This window comes from Bos indicus, chromosome 8 (genome assembly GCF_029378745.1).
Source record: "Bos indicus isolate NIAB-ARS_2022 breed Sahiwal x Tharparkar chromosome 8, NIAB-ARS_B.indTharparkar_mat_pri_1.0, whole genome shotgun sequence".
Lineage (NCBI taxonomy): Eukaryota > Metazoa > Chordata > Mammalia > Artiodactyla > Bovidae > Bos > Bos indicus.
In genome coordinates this window covers 605,153-632,381 of record NC_091767.1, presented here as the reverse complement: position 1 = coordinate 632,381, position 27,229 = coordinate 605,153, and the positions used below count along the sequence as shown (strand labels likewise).

Genomic DNA, 27,229 nt, shown 5'->3' with positions numbered 1-27,229 from the left:
ACCTCCTTTATTGGCAGGTGGGTTCTTTACCACTGAGCCACCAGGGGAGCCCTGTTTTAGCATGATATCTAACATCTATTAAATATTAATGCATAATGAGTATTAGCTCTTAAATTTCCCTGAAGATGTCCACAGCTCTCTTACTATGGTGTGTTGCGATTTTGTACCGAGAAGGATAATGTTTGCCATTGAGTTTCCAAATAGGGACAATGAGCAGATGAACTGGATGGACTTCCACTGGCCAGTCAGTATTTGGAGCTCCTGCACCTCATGGGTGGGGTGAGATAGCTCAAGTTTCCAGGTTCATTGTCTCTCAATATTAAACTGCCTTAAACATAAAATCTCACACTTGTCTGTAGTTAAATCTATCTCCCTCTTTTTCACCAACTCAAAAAACCAACCAAACTTCCCATCTCTTCCTGCCTCAAAAGGAAAACCCAGGGTAGCTTAGTGTTATTTGCATGATGGAAATGTTGCAGCGCACGTCCTCCTCCAAAGTGCTAACTGCAGCCTCAGAGTCTTCCATTCCTGGTAGTGGTCTTGAGGGAACATTGCTGCCTGATGCTTCATCCTGTAACACAGATCGAGCCTTGGCTTCCTCCCTGCAAACCAGTTCACTATCTGTGCAACGGCTGCTCTAAACCCACTATTCACAATGGCTGTTTTTCAGCAAGTTGCGAAATGTGGCCAACAGTTTCCTGATCCAATTAAAACAAAACGACACACACACACACACAAAACAAGGACGTGAAAACAAAAACATCACCCTGGTTTATCTAAACTGCGGTCCAGGCTTTTGAAGGTCCAAATAAATTTATGTTCAGTTTTGTACCCCTCAAGGAGAAGATAATCAGTCACAGTTTAGTGCTACTGGAGTTGCACTACCATGTTTCTTTTAATAATTAATGCATGAAGTATTCAAGAATTCAACTTGCTCACAAAAATTTGTGACTCTTGATTTATAGTTTGAGGTATAATCATGGAACCTTCTTATGAATGAGGTCATACTGCCAATTAAAAAAAGGTAGCTAACCACTTGCTAATTTTAGCCTTGAGTTTCTTTAAATTACTAATGTGATGGGAAAAACCTGACCAAACAATTCACAAAAGAGAAAATCAGAAGACTGATAAACATTTCTAAACACAGTTAATATTCAAAGAATGCAGATAAAAATGGATTTACTTTTTAATCTATCAAATTAATCAGTTCAGTTCAGTCGCTCAGTCGTGTCTGCCTCTTTGCGACCCCATGGACTGCAGCATGCCAGGTTTCCCTATTCTTCACCATCTCCAGGAATTTGCTTAAACTCATGGTTGGTGATGACATCCAACCATCTCATCCTCTGTCTGCCTCTCTTCCTACTGCCTTTAATCTTTCCCAGCATCAGGGTGTTTTCCAATAACTCAGTTCTTCGTATCAGGTGGTCAAAGTATTGGAGATTCAGCTTCAGCATCAGTCTTTCCAATGAACATTCAGGGTTAATTTCCTTTAGGATTGACTCTCAAGAGTCTTCTTGAGAATGAATTCTTCAGCACTCAGCTTTCTTTACTGTCCAACTCTCACATCCATACATGACTAATGGAAAAACCATAGCTTTGACTAGACGGACCTTTGTTGGCAAAGTAATGTAATAGAGACTGAAAAAAAGATTGTTCAATTCAGGCAAGAATACAATGATTCAACTGTCTCTTGAACTGGCTGGTATGAAGATACACTGGAATAATCTTTTGCAAAACAGCAATAAGTTTATGACAGGTACAATAATTCAAACAATGTAACAAAATCAAATTATAGTGCAGAGATAATGTGAAACTCCCTTCACTGAATTTAGAAAATGTAAAATTTCTTCAAGTGTCTGAGGACTTTGTAGTGGCTACACACCACTGTTGACAAATTATCCTGTAACTCAAAACATGCACTTCCGCCCTAGTAACAAGATACTTGGTTATAAACCATTTTTTCCTCCACAAAGTAATGGTGGCACAGAAGTAAAACATTCCAGTTCATTGAAAGAACCTGAATTTGGGGGAGAACATCAAACTGAAAAATAAGACTAAATTACTAATTGAAGAATTCATGACATGTGCCTCTTAGCAGACACAACTAAATACTGACCTCCTCCTACAAGAGAGAGAAATTTGCAGAACACACATGTGGTTTTGAGAACCCACGATTAGTAAACCCATAGCCGAGTGAACCCACTTGGCAGGTGATGAGTCCAGTCTCAGAAGTCCAGGCAAGTGTCTGGCATGGAGACAATTGGATGTTCAGAAACATCTCCACCTTGAAGTTCACTTTGGTTCCAGGGACCTACTGTGTTTTATCAGTTCAGTTCAGTCCCTCAGTTGTGTCCGACTCTTTGCGACCCCATGAACCACAGCACATCAGGCATCCCTGTCCATCACCAACTCCCAGAGTTTACCCAAACCCATGTCCACTGAGTTGGTGATGCCATCCAACCATCTCATCCTCTGTCGTCCCCTTCTCCTCCTGCCCTCAATCTTTCCCAGCATCAGGGTCTTTTCAAATGAGTCAGCTCTTCGCATCAGGTGACCAAAGTATTGGAGTTTCAGCTTCAACATCAGTTCTTCCAGTGAAGATTCAGGACTGATTTCCTTTAGGATGGACTTGTTGGATCTCCTTGCAGTCCAAGGGACTCTCAAGAGTCTTCTCCAACACCACAGTTCAAAAGCATCAATTCTTCTGCGCTCAGCTTTCTTTAGAGTCCAACTCTCACATCCATACATGACTACTGGAAAAACCATGGCCTTGACAAGACTGACCTTTGTTGACAAAGTAATGTCTCTGCTTTTTAATATGCTTTTTCTAGGTTGGTCATAACTTTCCTTCCAAGAAGCATCTTTTAATTTCATGGCTGCAATTTGACAGAAAAGTCCGTTTTGCTTCAATTCCACATTTGGCTTTCCCCATGTCCTGAAAGGCTTTATTCTGTTTTGTCCAAGATGATAAAGCTAGAGTAACTAAGATATTTGAGGCTGGGGAAGCTCAAGTGACCTGGGTGTGGGAGTTCTCTCTGGTGAGTGGTGTGATTGGACTACTTAGCACTTTTCTTTGTTTTCTACCTTGTTGAAGATTTTGTGGTTTGACATTGACTCAGACATAGGATTGATGCTTTTGAATTGTGGTTCTGGAGAAGCCTCTTAAGAGTCCCTTGGACTGCAAGGAGATCCACCCAGTCTATCCTAAAGGAAATCTGCCCTGAATATTCATTGGAAGGACTGATGCTGAAGTTGAAGCTCCAATACTTTGGTCACCTGATGCGAAGAACTGTCTCACTGGAAAAGACCCTGATGCTGGGGAGATTGAGAGCAGGAGACGAAAGGGGCTGACAGAGGATGAGATGGTTGGATGGCATCACCGACTCAATGGACATGAACTTCAGCAAACTCTGGGAGACAGTGGAGGACAGAGGAAGCTTGCAGGCTGCAATCTACAGGGTCGCAAATAGACGGACACGACTTAGTGAATGAAAAACCAATGACAACAGACCTAGGAAACTGGGTTAGTATTGACACATCCCTTTGGGGTTAGTATTGTGCCTGGGGACCTTCCTCCCTTTCTCTTTTATGATCACTGCCCTTTTCCCAAGCCTTCATGAATCCCGGCTCCACATTTATGCTGGGCACTGAACAGGATATTTTGGACCAGGGAAAGGTACCATGCTTTGAGAAAAAATTGGGGACTTTAATCCCCAATGTTTTGCATTGGCTCTGGCTAAGTTATATAATTACTCTGATTTTTCTCTATTTATGAGGTGCTTACACAAGAATATTGGGAGGAATAAATGTATAAAACAGTTTTGTAAATAGTATAATTCTAAATACATGGGTTATTATCAGCATCGTGATCACCTTCTTCATTTGGGGGATAGAATTGCTATGTCTTTTGCCAAATGCCACTACAAAATAAGATATTTAGAAACTCCTTGGTTTTCTGAGGGTTAGTGAGTTGGTTTTTAAGTTCCAACTCTCATTTTTTCCCTTGAACAAATGGCCACAAATGTCTAATAGGTACCTTCTCTTAAACTGAATAACCATTTGATGCATAACTTTGGTTTTGCATCTCTCACCAGAATATTTAAATAAATTGTGGGATATATTTTTCCCTAGAAATAGGATACCTCATTTTAAAAAAATTGTTGGGTGAAATCTTAATAAGAGGGAAAGATTGGACTGGGTTCAAAATGTCAAGATACTGTAGTACTAGATATTTGAAAAATCCATGGGAATAAAGGACAGACAAGGTCAACTGGTCAAGTAGTTTGTTTTAAAAAATGGTGTTTATCTAATTGACATTATCATCTCAAACACACATTTAGCTATATAAACCGTTAGCTCGAATCTGTGTTTTGAGACTGTACAAACACTTACACAGAAACATCTGATTTTAAAAAATGGTTTGCACACCCACCAGGATGAACATCTGTTTTCCATTGACTGCTTTCTGCCTTTGGCTTAGAATGCAGTAACACTGACTTTTTAAAAAGAGGTGTGATATTACAATCACTTACAAGTATTACAGGAATATCTTTGCAAAAGAAAATAAATTCACTCAAAAAGCATAGAATGTGGCAGTTTAATTAAACAGTAGGTGGCATTCATGTGGTTTAAATCATCAGGTGGGTGTTTTTTCCTGGGATAGTTATTTTCTCCTCAAGCTTCAATGGTAACTTTCATTTTATTTACCAGCTTCCCCAGATTGTATTTAAATAGTTAACTATAAGAATACAAATATTTAAGATAATTTTTAAGAATCTTTAAAACAACCAACATGGAGGAAAGTGTTTTATAGTGATTTCACTAGATCTTTATTTTCCTGTATTGTTTCTCAGGACTCTCTGCCTCAGAGCTCTCCCCTTAGACTTTTTCGAAGTTTTCTCTCTCCTACAGTGACTCCCAACTGGGCCCACCCACTGGATAACACCCACGCCATTTCAATCAGACCCTCTAGGGCGGGGGACTGATTGAGCCTCTTCTGAGAGTCTTCTGAGACTCGCACTCAGGGTCTCTCTTTAGAGCAAATGAATCACCAGGAAGAACTTACGTCTTCAAAAATCATCTCAAACAATCACTTTTTTCCTCTGGATACACCAGAAAATGAAGAAGTATAAAAAACAAGATCTGCTGAGAGCATTAGTTTTCCCTGTTTTTCTTTTTTTCTCTCCTGCGTCAGAGGGAAATGATTCCTTTCCCCTTTTTTCATCTGATAAGAGCGGAGAAACAGCTCTTTCCCTTTGAATCTGAGCAACAATAGTAAGTATTGGCACTTAGGGACTGAACTCTCCCCTCCTCTTTCATCTTTCAGAATTCCTCACCAATGGCTGCAGGGGAGATGCGTGTGTCTCTTTAGTTTTTTTGTACATCAAGCCCTGGTGTACTTGGTCTAGTAGGTTCAGGGAAGAAGTTTCTGGGTACTCTGAAGGCCCCACACTCTCCAAGTGCTCACCCCAGTGTCTCTTGCTCTTCCAGAATAGGGGCTGCTAAGGTTGCTATTAATACATACATTTACATAACAATTATTTTAGCTTAAAAAGCTGATTTTGCAAGCTTTTGCATGTGTGTGTGCATGTGCACACACACAGCCCACTTGGTTTTCACAATAATTCCAGGCACATTTACCAGAGGTAAGGTTAGCCTTTCAGTTTCATGAGTGGGGAAACTGGTGCAGAAAGGCTGAGTGAGTGCCCAGCACGCGGTGGGCATCCGTCCTCCCCTCCCCACCACACTGGTGACTCCCCGCAGGGTGAAGGCCTGTTGTCAGATCTGCAGCTGACCCAAGGGTGGCAGAATCAGAACTCTAAAATATCTCAGCAGCTTGGAACGACAGCCAAGAAAACCCCAAAGGTGGAATTTAATGGGGAAGAAGATGAGGTCTTCAGTTTAAATTAAAGTGCAGCTCTGGGGGGCGGGGGCGGGGGGACCCTAGCCTGTTCACGTGAACTAAATGTACGACTATGAGATAAGCACAAGATGGATGGAAACACAATGCAAAGTCGGGTGGCTTTCTTAGCACTGATGGGAGGAGAGGTCTTTCCAGGAGCTGAGAAAAGTCCCATGTTCTTCTCTGAGCTGGAGGGAAGCCATCAGAATGTCACACTCTGCTTTAGCCACCGTTTTTGAGAGGACAGTGACCAGACTGGCGCTTGTTCAGAGGAGGGTGAGTACTGTCAGCCCACACCCCGGGCACCCTCAAATCCCAGGTCCTCCTGGAGCACCCCTCCTACCCCAGCACCTATGGAAAGTTTAATGGCCTTAAGAACAGCTGTGAGTTCACAGGGGTGGAATGTTCCCCATCACTTCTGGCTCTGAGCTCTTGCCTCTTTGGAGTTGAATCCTAGGTCCCACTGGGCTATTCCTAGTCTCCTTTCTGCAGAACCCATGAACTTGGTTTCTGGTTCTGATTTCCACAGAGTCCCACTTGCACAAGGCTCTTTGGTGCTAAGAGATGTTACTGATAGTTTGGGGAGACAAGGAGGGTTGATGGAGCAAGAGCAGTAGGAATTTTAAACTGAAAACCAGACATCCCCTTCTCAGGACACTTTACTTGCCGGCCTGCCTCTGGGAACTTCTCCGTCTGCTGATGTGCTCTCAGGCCCCCTGCTCTGGGCTCCCGGCACTTCCCCTCCCCTCCTGAGGGACTCCACATGTTTCTCCCATTACGGCACATGGCGGCCCACTGTCCTCCAGCCTGGCTCCCCAGCTCAGCCCTGCCAACCTGTGCACGTTCGAAGCTGTTCCCATGCGCTCTTGGCAGTACTAAAGACTCCTTCCCCCCCCACTCCAACTCTCCCAGGCAGGAGCCATTCTCTCCAGAATGGACTTGGACATTGAAGTGTCTTTATTCCTCTGCTAAACCAGGAAAATAAAGGGTTTGAAAATGGCTGCTTCCTAATTCATACATTTAACTTATTTCAAGCAATTAGCCCATTTCAAATTGCAGTGTGTGGGAGCATTCCCCCTTCCCCATTGTAACCATGTATGAATAGAAACTGTTCTTTATTTTGAAGATGGAAAATGCATCTTAAGTAAACTTGGTTGTTCTGTCATTACAAATGAATACTGGGGGTTAACATAATGCAATCTTTGAGATCAGGAAAGAACAGTGCAATGGCGTACACATGGGATGGAGCTGGGGCAGCTGAGAGAACAGGATTCACAAAGGGCTTTGGATGCACTGGAGAGGAAGGTGGCCATGAGCTTGATACAGTTTGCTTCCTCTGATCTGGAGGAAGCAGAAGAGAAACAAACTTGACAACCTTGAGCTCAAGTAAAAGAAAGTAAAGAAGATAGTCATTTATGGCTAGGTGCTCAGGCTTTAGACTCTAGGGAAGGATTCTGAATTTTGGAAACCAGAGAGGGTGAAAAGGAAAAGAAACAACTCCTGGGGGAGACAGTTGGAGCTGTGGGTTGTTTCTAGAAACCACCGCTTGCTTCCCTTTCACAGCCTAACTGTCCAAGGCCTGGACAGCCCCATCTGAGAGAGCAGACTTGCGTTTGTCCTGATGACACTGGCCTCTGCTGGGCTGGATGGTGGTGGTCCAGAGGCGCCTGTGGCGTGTTTGTGCCCAAAGAGTCCCGGAGATGTGAAGTCACCCTGGCCTCCCAGCACGGGGAAGCCTGAGCAGCGCTGATGTGTCAGCTGAGAACTCAAGCCCTTGCAGGGTCAGCCGTGATGCACATGTGCAGACTTGGGGTCTGTCCCCAAGGCTGGAAAGGCTGGAGGGCGCCTTAGTGTGGTGTGTGTATGGCCGGGTGGAAGGGCGCCCTTCAAACCAGGGCTCATGCTCTAAGGATGGGTGTTGTAGCTGTCATGGACAAGGACTCCTGAAAGCCACGCGTTAGCTCTAGAAGAGGACTCTGATTTTGTTGTTGGAAATGCTCATCTGAACAATGGCAGAAAAGCAAAACTAGAGGAAAAAAGTAAAAGTCAAAATGGCAGATACATTGATGAAACTTAATTCCTGCTGATTCACTGGAAAAGACAGACTCATTGCAAAGAACTCTGATGCTGGGAAAGACTGAGGCTAGGAGGAGAAGGGGGTGACAGAAGATGAGATGGTTGGATGGCATCACCGACTCGATAGACAGGAGTTTGAGCAAACTCCAGGAGATAGCGAAGGACAGGGAAGTCTGGTGTGCTGCAGTCCGTGGGGTCACAAAGAGTAGGAGACAACTTAGCAACTGAACAACAACAAATCCCTGCTGAATTAAGAACTGCACCCTAAGTAACAATGAGTCTGCATAGCTGCATAAATGCTACTGTGCGTTTGTACTGCATTTTCCATTGTTTTCAGTATAAATGTCATTGAAATGAACACACTCATTAAGGGGGAGACTGTGCCATGGGCTTTGCCCCCAGGGAGTTGGGACACAGAGACAACTACAGACTACACCATGAGTCAACAGTTTCCACGACAAGGATAGTCCTTTCACAAAAATGCAACAGGGGAGGAGGGCTGGGTGGGGAGAGGAGCAGGGCCAAAGAAAAACTCCAGCTCCGTGCTGTGGAGTCCAGATTATTCTGGTGACAAAGGCCTTCAAAAATGAAGGCCAATGAAAAAAACGAAGATCTGGTCCCATCACTTCATGGCAAATAGATGGGAAAACAATGGAAACAGTGACAGACTTTATTTCTTTGTGCTCCAAAATCACTGTGGACAGTGGCTGCATCCACAAAATGAAGACACTAGGTCCATGGAAGAAAAGCTATGACAAACCTTAGCATATTAAAAAGCAGAGACATTACTTTGCCAAAAAAAGGTCCATATAGTTAAAGCTATGGTTTTTCCAGTAGTCATGTATGGATGTGAGAGTCGGACAATAAAAAAGGCTGAGTGGTGAAGAATTGATGCCTTTGAGTTATTGTGTTGGAGAAGACTCTTGAGAGTCCTTTCGACTGCAAGGAGATCAAACCAGTCAATCCTAAAGGAAAGCAGTCCTGAATATTCATTGGAGGGACTGATACTAAACTCCAATACTTTGGACACCTTATCCAAAGAGCTGACTCATTAGAAAAGACCCTGATGCTGGGAAAGATTCACAGCAGGAGGAGGAGATGGGAGCAACAGAGGACAAGATGGTTGGATGGCCTCACTGATGCAATGGCCAGGAGCAAACTCTGGGAAATGGTGAGGGACAGGGAAATCTGGCGTGCTTGCTCTTCCTGGGGTCGCAAAGAGTTGGACACGACTGAGCGACTGAGCCACAACAGCCTTCACGCCCAGACCTGCAGGAAGCTCCTCCCACCACAACAAGCCCCTCCTCCCATGGAAGCGCAGAGAAGTGGGGACACAGGCGCTTGCTTGCGTGCTGCTGAGCCAGGGAGGGACTTCCTTCCCTTCAATACTAAGGAGTCATTAAAAGGTAAACGAGGAAGCAAAGAAGGGAGAATGTGAAGAAAACGCAAACAAACCTGCTCGTCTCTGGAAAATGCTGGAAAATGCACAAACCCAGGGAGGCCCGGAACGCGTTCTAAGTTGTCCGTGTGTCTTTAGCCCCAGGTCAGATCACGGTCACCCCTGGGCAGGGTCGCTCCCTCCTGAAGCCCGTTCAGGGCAGACCGTCACAGGGCGGTCACAGGGCGGACGTCGGGCGTCACAGGGCGTCACAGGGCGGACGTCAGGCCCCGCTCAGGACCGGAAGCGGGGCGGGGCGTGGGGAGAGCTGACCCCTGCGCTGAGAGTCGGCAGACTCTGTGGACTCTGAGGCGCGCCTCGCGTTCATCCCCAGCCCCGCCGGCACGTGCACGGCTGCTGAGGTCCCGGCCTGGACAGCCCCTTCGGGGCCCTGACTGTGGGGAGGCCTGTGGGCCCGCCGGAGCGTCTGCGAGCCAGGAACTCATCCCCCGCCGGTTCTCGCCCTGGAAGGGCTTGGTTGTAACGGTTGGTCGAGAGAAGTGCGCTTCTTCAGCGTTAGGGTCCCTGCGGTGCAGCATGGTTTCCTCCACACAGAGGATGGTGACCCCGAGTACATGCAGCCTGTTTAGTTGGAAATAGGCAGGAGCTCGGGAAGGACGCCCAAGTTGGTTTTGAGCCTGAGGGCTCGTGTCCCGTCAGTTCGTTCTCCATGGAGGCCGTGGAAGATTTTCCCTGACCCCTTAGACTGCGACAGTGGAACCTAGACTCTCTCATTTCCTAGCTAACACGTGGGGACAAGTTCCTTACTTCTCTGAGCCTCGGTTTTCCTCATTTGTAAAGTGGGACAGCACAGCCGTTGTGAAAGTTAAACAAATGAGGTCAGTAGAATTCTTCTCCCCTTCGGTAGGGCCTTAGCAGGCTTAAGACTTAAACCCCAAATGTCAATTCTGAAAACTCTTAATAGCTTCGGCGTACATTATACATTTATCTAGATCTTCGGGAAAGGTCTGTTTATTATAGCCCTAAGATGAGAATTTTTTGGTGAGAGTGGGGGTGGCTTACATTAGGAAGATTTTTCCCTAAAGGACTGGGATTATTCCAAAAATATCCCTGGTGTAATTTGAAATTCAATAGGAAACTAAGATTTGTTTTATGTTCACCTTCGTGTGACAGCTTCTGTTCTGCAGATCGAGAACAAGCTGTGACAGGACAGTGCAGGTAGGACTGACACACGGGCCATTTCAAAGACTGTCTAGAGCTAAAATTAATTTCATAATTTTAAAATGTATTTGACCTGAACTATGAATGTCATGACTTTTTTTGTGAAATCTTCAGGTTCTCTGTAGACTCACTTTTTCATTTTCAAGGCAAGGGTTTTAAAACATTTGACTGTATTTGAGGTAGGAAAGAGGGAGTGGATTGTCAACTGACTCAGAAAAATTGGTTCTGTACTTCCAATCAGGAGGCACATTTCACAATTGTGTATATTATCCACAATCATTCTCATTTTGCTTCAACTTACTTATTTCTTTATCTTAATACTGTACTTAAGTAAATATTTCACTAAGTATTTACTTATAAAGTCTATATATTAGAGCAATTCAAACAAAAAATGCAGCTAGCTTTGATATTGCCACTCTCCTGTGTTAAAACATGGAAGGGATCCAAGAATATAAAATATCTCGCAGAAAGTATCCTGAACAGTTAATCTCACTTTAAGGGGATTTCTGACAATAGAAACAGGTTATTCACGAATGTGGCAATAAGCATAAATTATGCTGAACTGGTTTCTAAAGAAAACAAAGTTCTCTGTGTGAACCGTCACCCATTTTTGAAGCTTTGAAATAAGTAGATAACATTTTCTCTCTCATTTTCATCTGCCTTTGTAGTTTGACTCTGAGCCAGGAATTGAAGCAGATGTACTGGGCTCTTGCGAAAAAGCTTGTTCCCACAAGATTGCTAGCCAAATTCTGCAGACTCAAGATGTTTCAAGAGTTTGGGTAATCATCACAATTTTTGGAGTCCTATCTGAGGTGAGTAGAAATGCCAAACCTTGAGGGTCTCAGTATTTGTGTCAGTATGATTCAGTTGGAGGTATTTCTGTTCTTGGCTGGTTGACAGAAGATAATTATAAGGTTTCTTAATTGGAAATATAAAGCAATACATGTTGGTTTATAGAGCATTCCAGAAAAACAATTTGCTCCATATCCAGATGAGCAGAAAGCAAATTAACACATTCCCAGAACTGCTAAGTGAAAATTAAATGTAGAAGAATTGTTTCAATGTTTGAAAACATTTTATCAATTGATGGAGTCAAAGATTTGTCACGGCAAACATGTTAAGGGCTGTAGGTGAGGGCTGCTTTCTCCTGCCTCAAACGCTCCTTCTTTTTGCATTCTTACCTAAACAGCACAAAAAATCCCCAGAGGCATCTCATTTTAAGAAATGTCTGCAGTAAGGACAGTTTGTAGATGCTAGCCTCTAGGAAGTGTTTGTCAACACTAAGCATTTTAGAAGCTAATACAGGGAGGTGATAATGGGAGAGGCAGTCAGATGGGAAGTTTCACACCTTAAATGCCAAGAGTGCTTGCTGCAAGGTTTCTTGCAACCTGGCTGGGGGTGGGGGTGGGGTGAGGGGGTGGGAAGAAAAGCCTCTAGAGCCAGTGGTTTCCTTTTGTTTTGCTGAAAGGGCAAAGGGCATTCATTTGAGTTAAAGGATAAACTGAAGTCAGGGGTGTTTTGTGAGAGAAGCAGCAGAGTAAGCATATTGGGGAAATTCAATGATTGAATGTACTGCTCCAATAAAGAGGAGCAGAAAGCTTCTCCCCTTAAGACTCAGGGCAGTTCTACCTGACTCTCCTTTTATGAAGGCACATCAAGAGGGACTCACAAACAACCTGGATGAAGTGAAGTCTTTAACTGACTCTGAGGTGCTTGGAGTCCTTTTTGTTGTCATCTAGTCACTCAGAAAGGAACCTGGAATGTTAGGTACATGAATCAAGGCAAATTGGAAGTGGTTAAACAGGAGATGGCAAGAGTGAACGTTGACATTCTAGGAATCAGCGAACTAAAATGGACTGGAATGGGTGAATTTAACTCAGATGACCATTATATCTACTACTGCAGGCAGGAATCCCTCAGAAGAAATGGAGTAGCCATCATGGTCAACAAAAGAGTCCGAAATGCAGTACTTGGATGCAGTCTCAAAAACAACAGAATGATCTCTGTTCGTTTCCAAGGCAAACCATTCACTATCACAGTAATCCAAGTCTATGCCCCAACCAGTAATGCTGAAGAAGCTGAAGGTGAACGATTCTGTGAAGACCTACAATACCTTTTAGAACTAACACGCAAAAAATATGTCCTTTTCATTATAGGGGACTGGAATGCAAAAGTACAAAGTCAAGAAACACCTGGAGTAACAGGCAAATTTGGCCTTGAAATACAGAATGAAGTAAGACAAAGGCTAATAGAGTTTTGCCAAGAGAATGCACTGTTTATAGCAAACACCCTCTTCCAACAACACAAGAGAAGACTCTACACATGGATATCACCAGATGGTCAACACCGAAATCAGATTGATTATATTTTTTGCGGCCAAAGATGGAGAAGCTCTATACAGTCAACAAAAACAAGAACAGGAGCTGACTGTGGCTCAGATCATGAACTCCTTATTGCCAAATTCAGACTTAAATTGAAAGTAGGGAAAACCACTAGACCATTCAGGTATGACCTAAATCAAATCCCTTATGATTATACAGTGGAAGTGAGAATTAGATTTAAGGGAATAGATCTGATAGATAGAGTGCCTGATGAACTATGGACTGAGGTTCCTGACATTGTACAGGAGATAGGGATCAAGACCATCCCCATGGAAAAGAAATGCAAAAAAGCAAAATGGCTGTCTGGGGAGGCCTTACAAATAGCTGTGAAAAGAAGAGAAGTGAAAAGCAAAGGAGAAAAGGAAGGATATAAGCATTTGAATGCAGAGTTCCAAAAAATAGCAAGCAGAGATAAGAAAGCCTTCCTCAGCGATCAATGCAAAGAAGTAGAAGAAAACAACAGAATGGGAAAGACTAGAGATCTCTTCAAGAAAATTAGAGATACCAAGGGAACATTTCATGCAAAGATGGGCTCGATAAAGGATAGAAATGGTATGGACCTAACATAAGCAGAAGATATTAAGAAGAGGTGGCAAGAATACACAGAGGAACTGTACAAAAAAGATCTTCACGACCAAGATAATCACGATGGTGTGGTCACTCACCTAGAGCCAGACATCCTGGAATGTGAAGTCAAGTGGGCCTTAGAAAGCATCACTACGAACAAAGCTAGTGGAGGTGATGGAATTCCAGTGGAGCTATTTCAAATCCTAAAAGATGATGCTGTGAAAGTGCTGCATTCAATATGCCAGCAAATTTGGAAAACTCAGCAGTGGCCACAGCAGTGGAAAAGATCAGTTTTCATTCCAATCCCAAAGAAAGGCAATGCCAAAGAATGCTCAAACTACCGCACAATTGCACTCATCTTACACGCTAGTAAAGTAATGCTCAAAATTCTCCAAGCCAGGCTTCAGCGATACATGAATTGTGAACTTCCAGATGTTCAAGCTGGTTTTAGGAAAGGCAGAGGAACCAGAGATCAAATTGCCAACATCTGCTGGATCATGGAAAAAGCAAGAGAGTTCCAGAAAAACATCTATTTCTGCTTTATTAACTATGCCAAAGCCTTTGACTGTGTGGATCACAATAAACTGTGGAAAATTCTGAAAGAGATGGGAATACCAGACCACCTGACCTGCCTCTTGAGAAATCTGTATGCAGGTCAGGAAGCAACAGTTAGAACTGGACATGGAACAACAGACTGGTTCCAAATAGGAAAAGGAGTACGTAAAGGCTGCTTTATTGTCACCCTGCTTATTTAACGTATATGCAGAGTACATCGTGAGAAATGCTGGGCTGGAAAAAGCACAAGCTGGAGTCAAGATTGCCGGGAGAAATGGCAGAAAGTGAAGAGGAACTAAAAAGTATCTTGATGAAAGTGAAAGAGGAGAGTGAAAAAGTTGGCTTAAAGCTCAACATTCAGAAAATGAAGATCATGGCATCTGGTCCCATCACTTCATGGGAAATAGATGGGGAAACAGTGTCAGACTTTATTTTTGGGGCTCCAAAATCACTGCAGATGGTGATTGCAGCCATGAAATTAAAAGATGTTTACTCTTTGGAAGGAAAGTTATGACCAACCTAGATAACATATTCAAAAGCAGAGACATTACTTTGCCAACAAAGGTCTGTCTAGTCAAGGCTATGGTTTTTCCAGTGGTCATGTATGGATGTGAGAGTTGGACTGTGAAGAAAGCTGAGTGCCGAAGAATTGATGTTTTTGAACTGTGGTGTTGGAGAAGACTCTCCCTTGGACAGCAAGGAGATCCAACCAGTCCATTCTAGAGGAGATCAGTCCTGGGTGTTCTTTGGAAGGAATGATGCTAAATCTGAAACTCCAGTGCTTTGGCCAGCTCATGTGAAGTGTTGACACATTGGAAAAGACTCTGATGCTGGGAGGGATTGAGGGCAGGAGGAGAAGGGCACGACAGAGGATGAGATGGCTGGATGGCATCACCGACCGACTCCATGGACGTGAGTTTGAGTGAACTCTGGAAGTTGGTGATGGACAGGGAGGCCTGGCATGTTGCAATTTATGGGGTTGCAAAGAATTGGACATGACTGAGTGACTGAACTGAGTCACTCAGACATGTCTGACTCTGTTATCCCATGGACTGCAGCACGCCAGACTTCCCTGTCCTTCTCTGTCTCCTGCAGTTTGCTCAAACTCATGTCCATTGAGTCAGTGATGCCATCCAACCGTCTCATCCTCTGTAGTCCCCTTCTCCTCCTGCTTTCATCAGGCTGTTTTCTAATGAGTCAGCTCTTTTGCATCAGGTGGCTTAAGTATTGGAGCTTCAGCTTCAGCATCAGTCCTTCTAGTGAATATTCAGGGTTGATTTCCTTTAGGATTGACTGGTTTGATCTCCTTGCTGTCCAAGGGACTCTCAAGAGCCTTTTCAAGCACCACAGTTCAAAAGCATCAATTCTTTGGCGTTCAGCCTTCTTTATGGTCCAACTCTCACATCTGTGCATGGCTACTGGAAAAACCATAGCTTTGACTATACGGACCTTTGTCAGTAAAGTGATGTCTCTGCTTTTTAATACCCTGTCTAGGTTGGTCAAAGCTTTTCTTCCAAGGAGCAAGTCTTTCAAGTCTTGTAAATTATACACATGCGGCTCATGGGATTATTTATGGGGTGATGCACTGGTTGTGTTTTTCTATAGAAAGAACATGAGCCTGGACTGTGGGCTGAGTCCACTGCCTTTGCTCTGTCACCTCCTGTAACACACATTCTCTGAGACCAGTTTTTGGACATTTGTCTTTCATATGTAGTCTCCCACTTTGCAGGCAGATTCTTTATTGTCTGAGCCAACAGGGAAGCCCTCATGTGCTTACCATATTTTTAAGAATAGTGGCTAAAACAACAAGGTCCTATTGTAGAGCACAGGGAACTATATTAAATATCCTGGAATAAACCACAGTGGAAAGGAATATAAAAAAGAATGTATATGTGTATAGCCAAATCACTTTGCTGTTTAGCAGAAATTAACCAACATTGTAAATCAACTATATTTCAGTTAAAAAAAGGATAATGGCTAAAAGTATTCAATGACTAGTTTGCAGATTTTGATACAGATCATAGGGAAGATTATTTGTCAGGTAGTTGCAGGGTGACTATGATCCCTTTGTTTGCCTAACCTTGCTGAGTTTCTCCAGTGGGGATGAGCAGCACTTGGATGTCCCACCTGGTTGTCCCTCACTTTCCTGCCTCCAGTGTTGGGATGTTTACACTATGTGCCACAAACATCTTCTCTCTGTTGTGATGACACACTGCAGCGTGATATATGCACACACTCCAACATCCCCCCCACCCTACCCCCACCCCCACCTCCTGAGAACCCTTGGCCTATGACATGAAGTTTAGTTTCCTGAATCTCAATTATTCCAGAAAGTAAATAGCAGCTCAGATAGTAGGAGGAGAACCCAGTGAAGACTCAAGAAATCTAGACTGAAGTGTTAATACTGAATTTTTTGGAAAAAGTCATTGAATTCTTTGAACCTTAGTTTATCCATCTGTTAAATGGTAATAAACTTTCTAGTTAAGAAATCCTTATGAAAAATCAAGAGCTCTTATGTACATTAAAATACATTAAAATATTTATATTTTTTTTATAAAATATAAATAGGGAAATAGTATTATGAATATTTCTCAGCAGTCTTTATCTTAAGGTAATGAAATAGATGACAATTAGCAGGAAAAAACCTATTATGTTTTGGACACTGTTCTAGGGGCTCTAGAGGGTTAAAAGGAGCATAAAGCATGGATCATATACTCCAGTGTTAGTCACTTAGTCTTGTCTAACTCTTTGTGACTCCATGGAATGTAGCCTACAAGGCTCCTCTGTCCATGGGATATCCCAGGCAAGAATGCTGGAGTAGGTAGCCATTCCCTTCTCCAGGGGCTCTTCCCAACCCAAGGATCAAACCCAGCTCTCCTGCATTGCAGGCAGATTCTTTACCATGTGAGCCACCAGGGATGGTATATACTCTAGAGGGAAGAATAAATGTGTAAGATCTAAAAATGACAACACAGGGATAGTAAATGATTAGAACCAGGCATGTGATGTTAGCAACACATACTAGAGACATTTAGAAGAGAAAACATGTTCAATGAAAATGAGAAAACCTAAAAACTATGAAGGAACCACCTCTCCTGTTACGTTGTTTGAGAGACACAGTTGTCTTTCATCATACTACAGATAGAACAGTGTTGGTCTTCTCCATGTGAATTTTTTTTTTTAAGCATAGATACTGTATTTTGGAATATCTTCATAGTGTTTTTATTTATTTATTTTTTTACTTTACAATATTGTATTGGTTTTGCCATACATCAACATGAATCCACCATGGGTGTACACATGTTCCCCATCCTGAACCCCCCTCCCATGTCCCTCCCCATACCATCCCACTGGGTCATCCCAGTGCACCAGCCCTGAGCACCCTGTATCCTGCATCAAACCTGGACTGGTGATTCATTCCACATATGATATTATACATGTTTCAATGCCATTCTCCCAAATCATCCCACCCTCTCCCTCTCCCAGAGTCCAAAAGACTCTTCTATACATCTGTGTCTCTTTTGCTGTCTCGCATACAGGGTTATCGTTACCATCTTTCTAAATTCCATATATATGCGTTAGTATACTGTATTGGTGTTTTTCTTTCTGGCTTACTTTGCTCTGTATAATAGGCTCCAGTTTCATCCACCTCATTAGCACTGATTCAAATGTATTCTTTTTAATGGCAGAGTAATACTCCATTGTGTATATGTACCACAGCTTTCTTATCCACTCATCTGCTGATGGACATCTGGGTTGCTTCCATGTGGGCTTTATCCCAGGGATGCAAGGATTCTTCAATATCCACAAGTCAATCAATGTAATACACCACATTAACAAATTGAAAAATAAAAACCATAGGATTATCTCAATAGATGCAGAGAAAACCTTTGACAAAATTCAACACCATTTATGATAAAAACTCTCCAGAAAGCAGGAATAGAAGGAACATACCTCAACATAATAAAAGCTATATATGACAAACCCACAGCAAACATTATCCTCAATGGTGAAAAATGAAAGTATTTCCCCTAAAGTCAGGAACAAGACAAGGGTGCCCACTTTCACCACTACTATTCAACATAGTTTTGGAAGTTTTGGCCACAGCAATCAGAGCAGAAAAAGAAATAAGAGGAATCCATCCATGTGAATTTTTTACAGATTGTAGATCTTGGGAACATAAGTGATTAACACTGCCCTTTATGGGAAACATTAAGCGGGTGACCACTTACAATAGGACCGAGGAGGGCCGAGAGGACCCCAGGGCTGCAGTTCCAATGTCCTCTGACCCCTGCTGCCCCTCTCTGGTTCTAGTCCTCTCCTGCTGGCTTTGGTCCCTGGGTTCTGCACTAGGGGGCTGGGCACCCTGGGATGTGGTCTGACCTCAGCCAGGAGCTCTGGAGACCCACCCCTCAGGGTTTGCCTCTGACTGAAAGTCTGGTGAGTGTGTCAGCCAGAAAAAAGTTTCTACCCTTGTCTGTCTTAAGATGGTCATAGACCCTCAGTCCTGAAGAGATGCCCACATTCAGACAGCCTGATGAACCATGCAATATATTACATAAGACTATTTGTTGTTGTTCAGTCACCCAGTTGTGTCCAACTCTTTGTGATCCCATGGACTGCAGCACGCCAGGCCTCCCTGTCCCTCACCATCTCCTGGGGTTTGCCCAAGTTCATGTCCATTGCACTGGTGATGCCATCCAGCCATCTCATCCTCTTATACCCTCTTCTCCTTCTGCCCTCAATCTTTCCCAGCATCAGGGTCTTTTCCAATGAGTTGGCTGTTCAAATCAGGTGACCAAAATATTGGAGCTTCAGTTTCAGCATCAGTCCTTCCAATGAGTATTCAGAGTTGATTTCCTGTAAGATTGACTGGTTGGGTCTCCTTGCTGTCCAAGGGACTCTCAAGAGTCTTCTCCAACACCACAGTTCAAAGGTATCAATTCTTTGGCATTCTGCCTTCTTTACGACCCAGCTCTCATAACCGTACATGACCACTGGAAGGACCATAGCCTTGAGTATATGGACCTTTGTCAGGAAAGTGATGTCCTTACCTTTCAACACACTGTCTAGGTTTGTCATAGCCTTCCTGCCAAGAATCATCTTCTGATTTCATGGCTACAATCAACATCCACAGTGATTTTAGAGCCCCAGAAGAGGAAATCTGTCACTGCTTCCACATTTCCCCCTTCTACTTGCCATGAAGTGATGGGGCCTGATGCCATGATCTTAGTTTTTTTAATATTTAATTTTAAGCCAGCCTTTTGACTCTCCTCCTTCACCCCCATCAAGAGGCTCTTTGCTTTCCCATTAGAGTGGTATCATCCACATATCTGAGGTTGTTGATGTTTCTCCCGGCAGTCTTGATTCCAGCTTGTAACTCATCCAGCCCAGCATTTCTCATGATGTGCTCAGTGTATAAGTTAAATAAACAGGATGATAGCAAACAGCCTTGTCAAACTCCTTTCTCAATCCTGAACCAGTCAGTTGTTCCATGCAGAGTTCTAACTGTTGCTTCTTGACTTGAATACAGGTTTCTCAGAAGACAGGTAAGACGGTCTGGTATTCCCATCTCTTTAAGAATTTTCCACAGTTTGTTGTGATTCATACAGTCAAAGGTTTAGCATAGTCTATGAAACAGAGGTAGATGTTTTTCTGAAATTCCCTTGCTTTCTCTATGATCCAGCGAATGTTGGATATTTAATCTCTGGTTCCTCTGCCTTTTCTAAACCCAGACTGGACATCTGGAAGTTCTTGGTTTGCATAATGCTGAAGCCTAGCAGGCAAGATTTTAAGCATGACCTTACTAGAATGGGAGATGAGTGCGAAAGTCTGATGGTTAGCACATTCTTTGGTACTACCCTTCTTGGGAATTGGGATAAGGATTGACCTTTTCCAGTCCTGTGGCCACTGATGGGTCTTCCAGATTTGCTGACATATTGAGAGCAGCACTTCAATAGCATCATTTTTTAGGGTTTTAAATAGCTCTACTGGAATTCCATTGCATCCACTAGCTTTATTGACAGCAGAGCTTCCTTAGGCCCACTTGATTTCACACTCCAGAATGTCTGGCTCTGGGTGAGTGACTACACTGTCGTGTTTATCTGGGTCATTAAGATCTTTTTTGTACAGTTATTCCATGTATTCTTCCCATCTCTTCTTGATCTCTTATGCTTCTACTAGGTCTCTGCTGTTTCTGTCCTTTATTGTGCCCTTCTTTGGGTGAAATGTTCCTTCGATATTTTCAACTTTCCTGAAGAGATCTCTAGTTTTTTCCTTCTGTGTTTTCCTCCATTTCTTTGCACTGTTCATTGAAGACGGCCTTCTTGTCTCTCCTTGTTATTCTCTGAAACTCTGTGTTTAGTTGAGTCAAAGACTATTTGATCATTCACATATTTATTCATCTGAAATTTCTCATTGGGGCCAAAAATTGCATTTATACTCTTCTTTCTGATGTGAGCTTCCCTGGTGGCTCAGATGGTAAAGCGTCTGCCTGCAATGTGGGAGACCCGGGTTCAATCCCTGGGTTGGGACGATCCCCTGGAGAAGGAAATGGCAACCTACTCCAGTACTCTTGCCTGGAAAATTCCATGGACTGAGGAGCCTGGTGGGCTACAGTCCATGAGGTCATAAAGAGTCGGACATGACTGAGCGACTTCACTTCACTTCTGATGTGGCAAAGCCTTCCCCACTGTTGAAAACGCCTGTCTTTAGCTGTGACATCAAGCTCCCCAGACTCGTCCCCCTCTGACCTCCCGGCACTGGCTCCTGGTCCCTGAGCAGGGGGCTTCCCCTGGGACTCAGGCACCACACTCTGTTGGCCTGCTCCCCGCCCAGGGCCCAGCTGTCAGCCACCGGACACCCTTCCCAGCTCCACCTCCATGTCGGACCAGGCCAGACCTTTCAGGAGAATGCTTTCCCTGGAGCTCAAAGTCAAGGTAAACATCTGACGGCCTTTTCGAGAGACCTTATTCTTAGTTTCAGTGACTCACCAAATCATCAAACGTATTTGTGAAATGTTCTTTGATGGCCTCTCCTTTCTATTGCTCTAGATTTTTTCTCCCTTCGTTTCTTTCTGGCAACTTTCATAATGACCTTCTAATTGATTTAACAGCTTCAAGTCTCTCCCCAGCAATTAATTCTATTCACTGCTGCCAGGGTTAATGTTTTCTTTTAAAATAATTGAATTAAAAGGTAATAAAAGATTATTGTAAAAATTAAAACAATAGCAGGATAGAACGGAAAAAGCGAGTTTCCTCTTTACTGCCTGAGCTCCGGCAGGTCTGATGGATATTCTTCCAGACTTCGCTCTAAGACACGTGGACAGAAACATGGTTGCCCTCAGGTCTCAGTGCTTCTGTTGAAAGGTTGGGTGTTAGCCTGAGTCTTCCTTTGGGTAACTGGTTTTGATTCTTTAGAAGCCTTTAGAATTTTCTTTTCATCTTGAGATTTCCTTTAGAGCTCTGTAAGTCTTGTAAGATTTATTCTGCCCCAGGCGTCTGGAGACGCCTGCATTTCTTCAGCAAAGACTAATTTTCTTCTATTATTTCTCTTAGTGTTTTCCTTCCCCACATCTTCTCTGTTTTCTCCTTTCCCAGCTGGATGGACTGTGGCCCCATGACTCTCCCTGGAGTTAATATCCTTTTGTCTGTATTTATCATCTCTTTTTTTTGTGTGTGATCTACATTCTCAAAACCTTCATTATTTTTCCTTTCATGTGAGATAATTAGTCTTTGATTATTTGGACTACCCACTGAAATGTTTATTTTCATAATTCTATTTCAAATGTCACTATGTCCTATTCTTTTTTCCCCTAAAGGATGCATTTTTATTTTACTAACGATCTGTCTCCTTATTGGTAACTAGGAGTACAAAAAAATCTTAAAATTCTCCTTAAGCTACTTCGGCTGCTTCTTGGGATCAGTCCTGTTTGTTCATGCCACTTGGTTTCTTGTGATACATGGCGATTCTCATGGTGTTAGATCATACAGTGAGTCAAGACCCAGGATGGCTGGTATGAGTAATGCACTGTGTTACCCTGTAGCAGACAAGACCTTATTTCCTGTGGGCTCTCTGCAGTAAGAGCAGCGCTAGGGAGGGGAGGTTCCCACTGAAGACACCCTACCTCACCCTCAACACATCAAGGCAGGAAGGAGTTCCCCCAGGGATGGAGTGCTTTCCTGGTGGACATACCCTCAGGAGTGCAGCTGTCACTGTTGACCGGATGGCCTGCAACATGTCTATGCAGACAGTGTTGTGTCAGCACTAAGTTGAGGAAGGACTTTCCAGCAGCGTTCTTCATTGTTTGGTGAGTTTTCCGAAAGTGTGGCCTGTTCTTTTGGTTCATGTCTAGCCTTCATATGGGGAGGCTCTTAGGCCACTGGTGGTCGGAAGGTAGGGGATGTACTACCGAGAGTCACACCCTCATGACTCTGCACCGGTGCTCCATGTCAGCATGCGGCACCGTGTCATCACTCTGCTCGAGGGGGCATGACATCCACACCCGACGTTCTCTCCAGAGACCTGGTATGCATGCATGCTCAGTCATGTCCAAGACTGTAGCCAGGGGTAACATGGCTACAGGGATTCTGTCCATGGGATTCTCTAGGCAAGAATACTGGAGTGGGTTGTCGTGCCCTCCTCCAGGGAGTCTTTCCAACCCAGGGATCGAACTCTAATCTCTTATGTCTCCTGCATTGGCAGATGGGTTTTTTACCTCTGTGCCACTTGGGAAGCCACCAGAGACCTGGAGGCAACATTTAGTCTAGTAACTTGTTCAAACAAAGTAATCACAAGGCCCTGGGCCTAACTATCAATTTTAGATTCATCACCATCAATTTAAAAATTATATCTAGTATTTTTTAAGCAATGTTACTTGTTATTCTAAAACAGTCATGTTACCAAATATATTAACAGATAGTAGAAAAAGAAAAGTCATCACACAGTCCCCTAATTATATACATTCATATATATGTATACATACTTGTATATATAAAATCAATAAATTTCCTTGCTGTAAGGAATCACTAATAATAAAACATCTCATTTTTTATTGCTCATGCCTTGAATTAGTATGGATACTAGAGAGAATATTTAAATACAAATATTATATATAATAATTATTATATAATAATATATATAGAAATATATTTTCTATTTAAATATAAATAAATATATATATATATATATATATATATATATATATATATATATATATAGCTTATACAAGAATTTCTCCCATGGAGAGAATTCTCAGTTGGAAATACCTAGATGTCAGATATCCAGTAAAGACCAAAACTCTGATTCAAAGTGATGTATGCAGTCAAATGTTCATAGTTTACAACAGGTAAGACCTGGAAGCAACCTAAGTTTTCATGGGCAGATGAATGGATAAAGAAGATATGGTATGTACATGATGGAATATTACTCAACCATGAAAAAGAATGAAATAATGCCATTTGCAGCAACATGCATGGAACTAGAGGTGATCAGATTGAATGAAGTCAGATAGAAAAAGACAAATACCATATGATAATACTTATACATGGAATCTAGAAAAAGATACAAATGAACTTATTTACAAAACAGAAATAAACTCATAGACATAGGAAACAAAATCATGCTACCAAAGGGGAAAAGCAGGGGGAGGGATAAATTGGGAACTTGGGATTAACAGATGCAAATTACCATGTATAAAGTAGATGAACAGTGAGGATTTACAATCTAGCATGGGGAATTATATTCAATATCTTGTAATAATCTATAATGGGAAAGAATCTGAAAAAGAATGGATGTATGTATACATATAATGAATCACTTTGCTGTACATCTGAAGCGAACACAACACATAGTTGTAAATTAACTATGCTTCAATTTTAAAAGAGATGGTGCCAAAACTTCAGAGGACGAGAATGTGGTCCTGACTATTGGAGGAAAACAAGTCAGTACCCAAGCGAGAAGGGGAGGCTGAGCAGGGGTGCAGAGAGGCCAGAGCAGGATGGGGAGGGCCCAGGAACAGGCACATCTGGGGAAGTTCCATGATGTCATTTCATCCCCGGTTATCTGCTCTCTTAGCTCACATATACTGTGGTGTTCTGGTGATCTCACATCTGTTTCACAATAGCTTCTATGAAGATGATCAAGCTCATGAAGGAAAACATTTTAAATGTGGAACCTGGGGAGATGCTGACTTCCCACATTAGAGTCCCTGGGAGCGCACAGAAGCCTCAGTTGGAGAAAGAGGAGCCCAGGGAGTGAGGAGAGAGGTGGAGGCAACCCTTGGGCATGTTCTGGACTTCCACAAGCCCTACAATTGGCCAGAGGGGGAGACGATCATATCTCTTGAGAGGCAGAAACCCGCAATTACAGCTAGCAGTGCTGTCTGTCTCCTGAAAGTCCAGGCTTCCTGGATGACGGACCAAGTCCTGTACCTCAGACACTCAACAGAACTTGACCCTCAGGGTGTATTTATAAATGTTCATCTCCTGAAAAGCATATTCCTAATCCATGCGACAGTCCTTCAATAACATGAGAGAGGAAGGCCACTGGGCCATTTGCAATGAGACATTTATTTACTGAGAAGGTTGAGATTATTGTTTAAGATACTGGGCTCCCACTCTGAGGTCTTAGCTAGCTGTCCTCTGTTGCTGACTGCAGTGGATAGATTGTGTGTGTGTTAGTCGCTCAGTCATGTCTGACTCTTTGCACCCTCGTGGATGGCAGCTTGCCAGGCTCCTCTGTCCATGGAATTCTCAAGGCAAGAATAGTGGAGTGGGTTGCCATTTTCTTCTCCAGGGGATCTTCCCAATCCAGGGATAGAACCCATTTTCCTGCATTGCAGGCAGATTGTTTACCATCTGAGTCACCAGGGAAGCCCAGTGGATAAGTTAGCATTAACTGTTACTTTTCCATTTCTGTACAATTAAATTCACCTACTCTTCTGGAGAGTAAATCATCATCCAAGATTTCATTCGATTCTTCCAAAATGGAACTATTCTTACCAGAACCTGAGGACCACAGCAGCTGCTGAAATAAAAATATTTTTTAAAATGATTGATAAGCATGAAAGTGAAAGTCGCTCGGTTGTGTCTGACTCTTTGTGACCCTATGGAATTATCCAGGTTAGAATACTGAAGTGGGTAACCTTTCCCTTCTACAGGGGATCTTTCCAACCTAGGTCTCCTGTTTTGAAGGCAGATTCTTTATCAGCTGAGCCACAAGGGAACCCCAAGAATACTGGAGTAGATAGACTATCCCTTTTCCAGCGGATCTTTCCAACCCAGGAATCGAACTGGGGTCTCCTGCATTGCAGGCAGATTCTTTACCAACTGAGCTATGAGGGAAGACCTACTTTGAAAAGTACACACACTGTATGGAAGCCAGTCTTCTTTAAAATGAAAATAAACATCTGGGCCAATATTTTAGGTAAAGAAGATATATATCTTGCTTTGATTTCTTTAAAGATTTATTTTCATTTATTTAATCTGGCTTTCATTTTGGAAAACAAAACTGTTAGTAGTCATTTCTTTGATAATTATTTGACCTAAAATCTCACCCACCTCCTTCAGTTTTGTGATTGTCTTTGTCCCCTGAGACTTCCCATCAGAGAAGCTGTGGTTGACCTGGACCTCAGGTAGCTTTTAAACATGAAATATCTCAACTTTTTTTCACATTAAATGATAATTCTTTGGCTTTAATAAATCAGAGGCAAGTTGAATTAGCAACTTACCAGGTTAATTTTCTGGAGGGGAAAGCTTGCTGTGTCCTGTACTTGCATTGGTGTCCACTCTGTCCGAAGAACAGACTCAGAGATGATGTCTTGGCCACTTGAGGACTCGGCCTGTGGTAGCTAAGTCCTCAAGTGGGATAGACTCGGAGATGATGTCTAAGGTTCACCTGCAGTGGCCAAGTCCTCAAGTGGAAGAAGACAACAAATGGTTGCTTTCAATCACTGAGTTTTGGGGTGGTTTGTCATGCCCCATTAAGTGTACAAAACACCACTTCAAATATTCAATACATAAACCACCAAGGATTAGCAAGGCTGCCAAACAGCCAGCTTTTGGTGTTGGTAACCCCAAATACACCATTAACCAGCTATGTCTTTGTGTGATTATACACCTCCTCCAGCCTCAGTTTTCCCCCATATAAGATGCTGATGCGGTACTTGTGGAACTCACTCCAGGGAGCTCTCGTGAGGTCTAGAAGAGAGAATGGATATAAAGTCCTTGGAGAAATGCCAGGCATATATAACGCTCAGTTCCATGCTCCTCATTATTTGGCTAATTGACAGAGAATGTACAAACAAGGACATTCCACAAATGACATAAAATGTGTTTTGCACCTTCACATCAATGTGATTCTTTTACCAAATAATAGAATTGGAGTGGAAGTTTAATTCAAAAGTCTAAAACAGTGAGATGTGATAGGGAGCAAAGAGCTGGAAAAATCACTTCTGAGCCATGAGTCGCCCAGAACATAGCAATCTCAGGGTACAGGGTTTCAGGACCTGTTCATGCTGCTGTAACTGGGTTAGAGGACAATGGATCATCTTCTAAGAGTGGAATGGGCCATCAGAAGGAGCACGCGTCACTGTGGTCCCAGCTAGGAGGAGAGGACACACCACATCCCAGATAACACAAGAGGGTTTCGTGAAAGGATGGATCCAAAGGTGTCAGCATTTCAGGAAACCCTAGGGCTGACGCATCACCAAGGACTGCTGGGCAGATGGTCACACCCTTCTGCCTGCAGGGAGGAGCAGCTTCGAGACCAGGCACACACCATTACCTTAAGGGGGCCTTCGCTGGGTGGAGGCTAAGCTCGTAGGGAGGAAGCCAGGGGTCTAAGTACCTTGAATTCCTCTCCTTTCCCCTGCCAGGGCTCCCTGGGGGCTGCACCCACTAGAGCCTGGAGTCTGCCGTGGCCCATGCAGGTCATGTTCTGGGGCAGGAGAGAGGGGTGAAGGAGGGGAAGGAAGGCCCCCCAACACAGGGCAAAAGTGCCGTACTTTTATAACCTCAGCTGCAGTGTTGTGGCATCTTGGGCCAAAGGGATGTGTGCAGGTTTCCTTTCTGATCCATGAAGACACAGGGACCCAGGGAGTGCTTCTCCATGTCCCTGGTTCCTGAGCTG

At 43.2% G+C, this 27,229-nt stretch overlaps 1 protein-coding gene and 1 long non-coding RNA gene across 6 annotated transcripts in view; one reads left to right on the top strand and one right to left on the bottom strand.

The window, feature by feature from the left end:
• Nucleotides 1–27,229, bottom strand: part of PALLD (palladin, cytoskeletal associated protein) — a 364,941-nt gene that overhangs the window by 298,755 nt on the left and 38,957 nt on the right. The window lies entirely within an intron of this gene.
• LOC139184490 (uncharacterized) lies at nucleotides 9,616–16,326 on the top strand. Its single transcript, XR_011567977.1, has 3 exons — nucleotides 9,616–10,255; nucleotides 11,267–11,410; nucleotides 12,504–16,326. It is a non-coding gene; the product is annotated as an uncharacterized lncRNA (long non-coding RNA).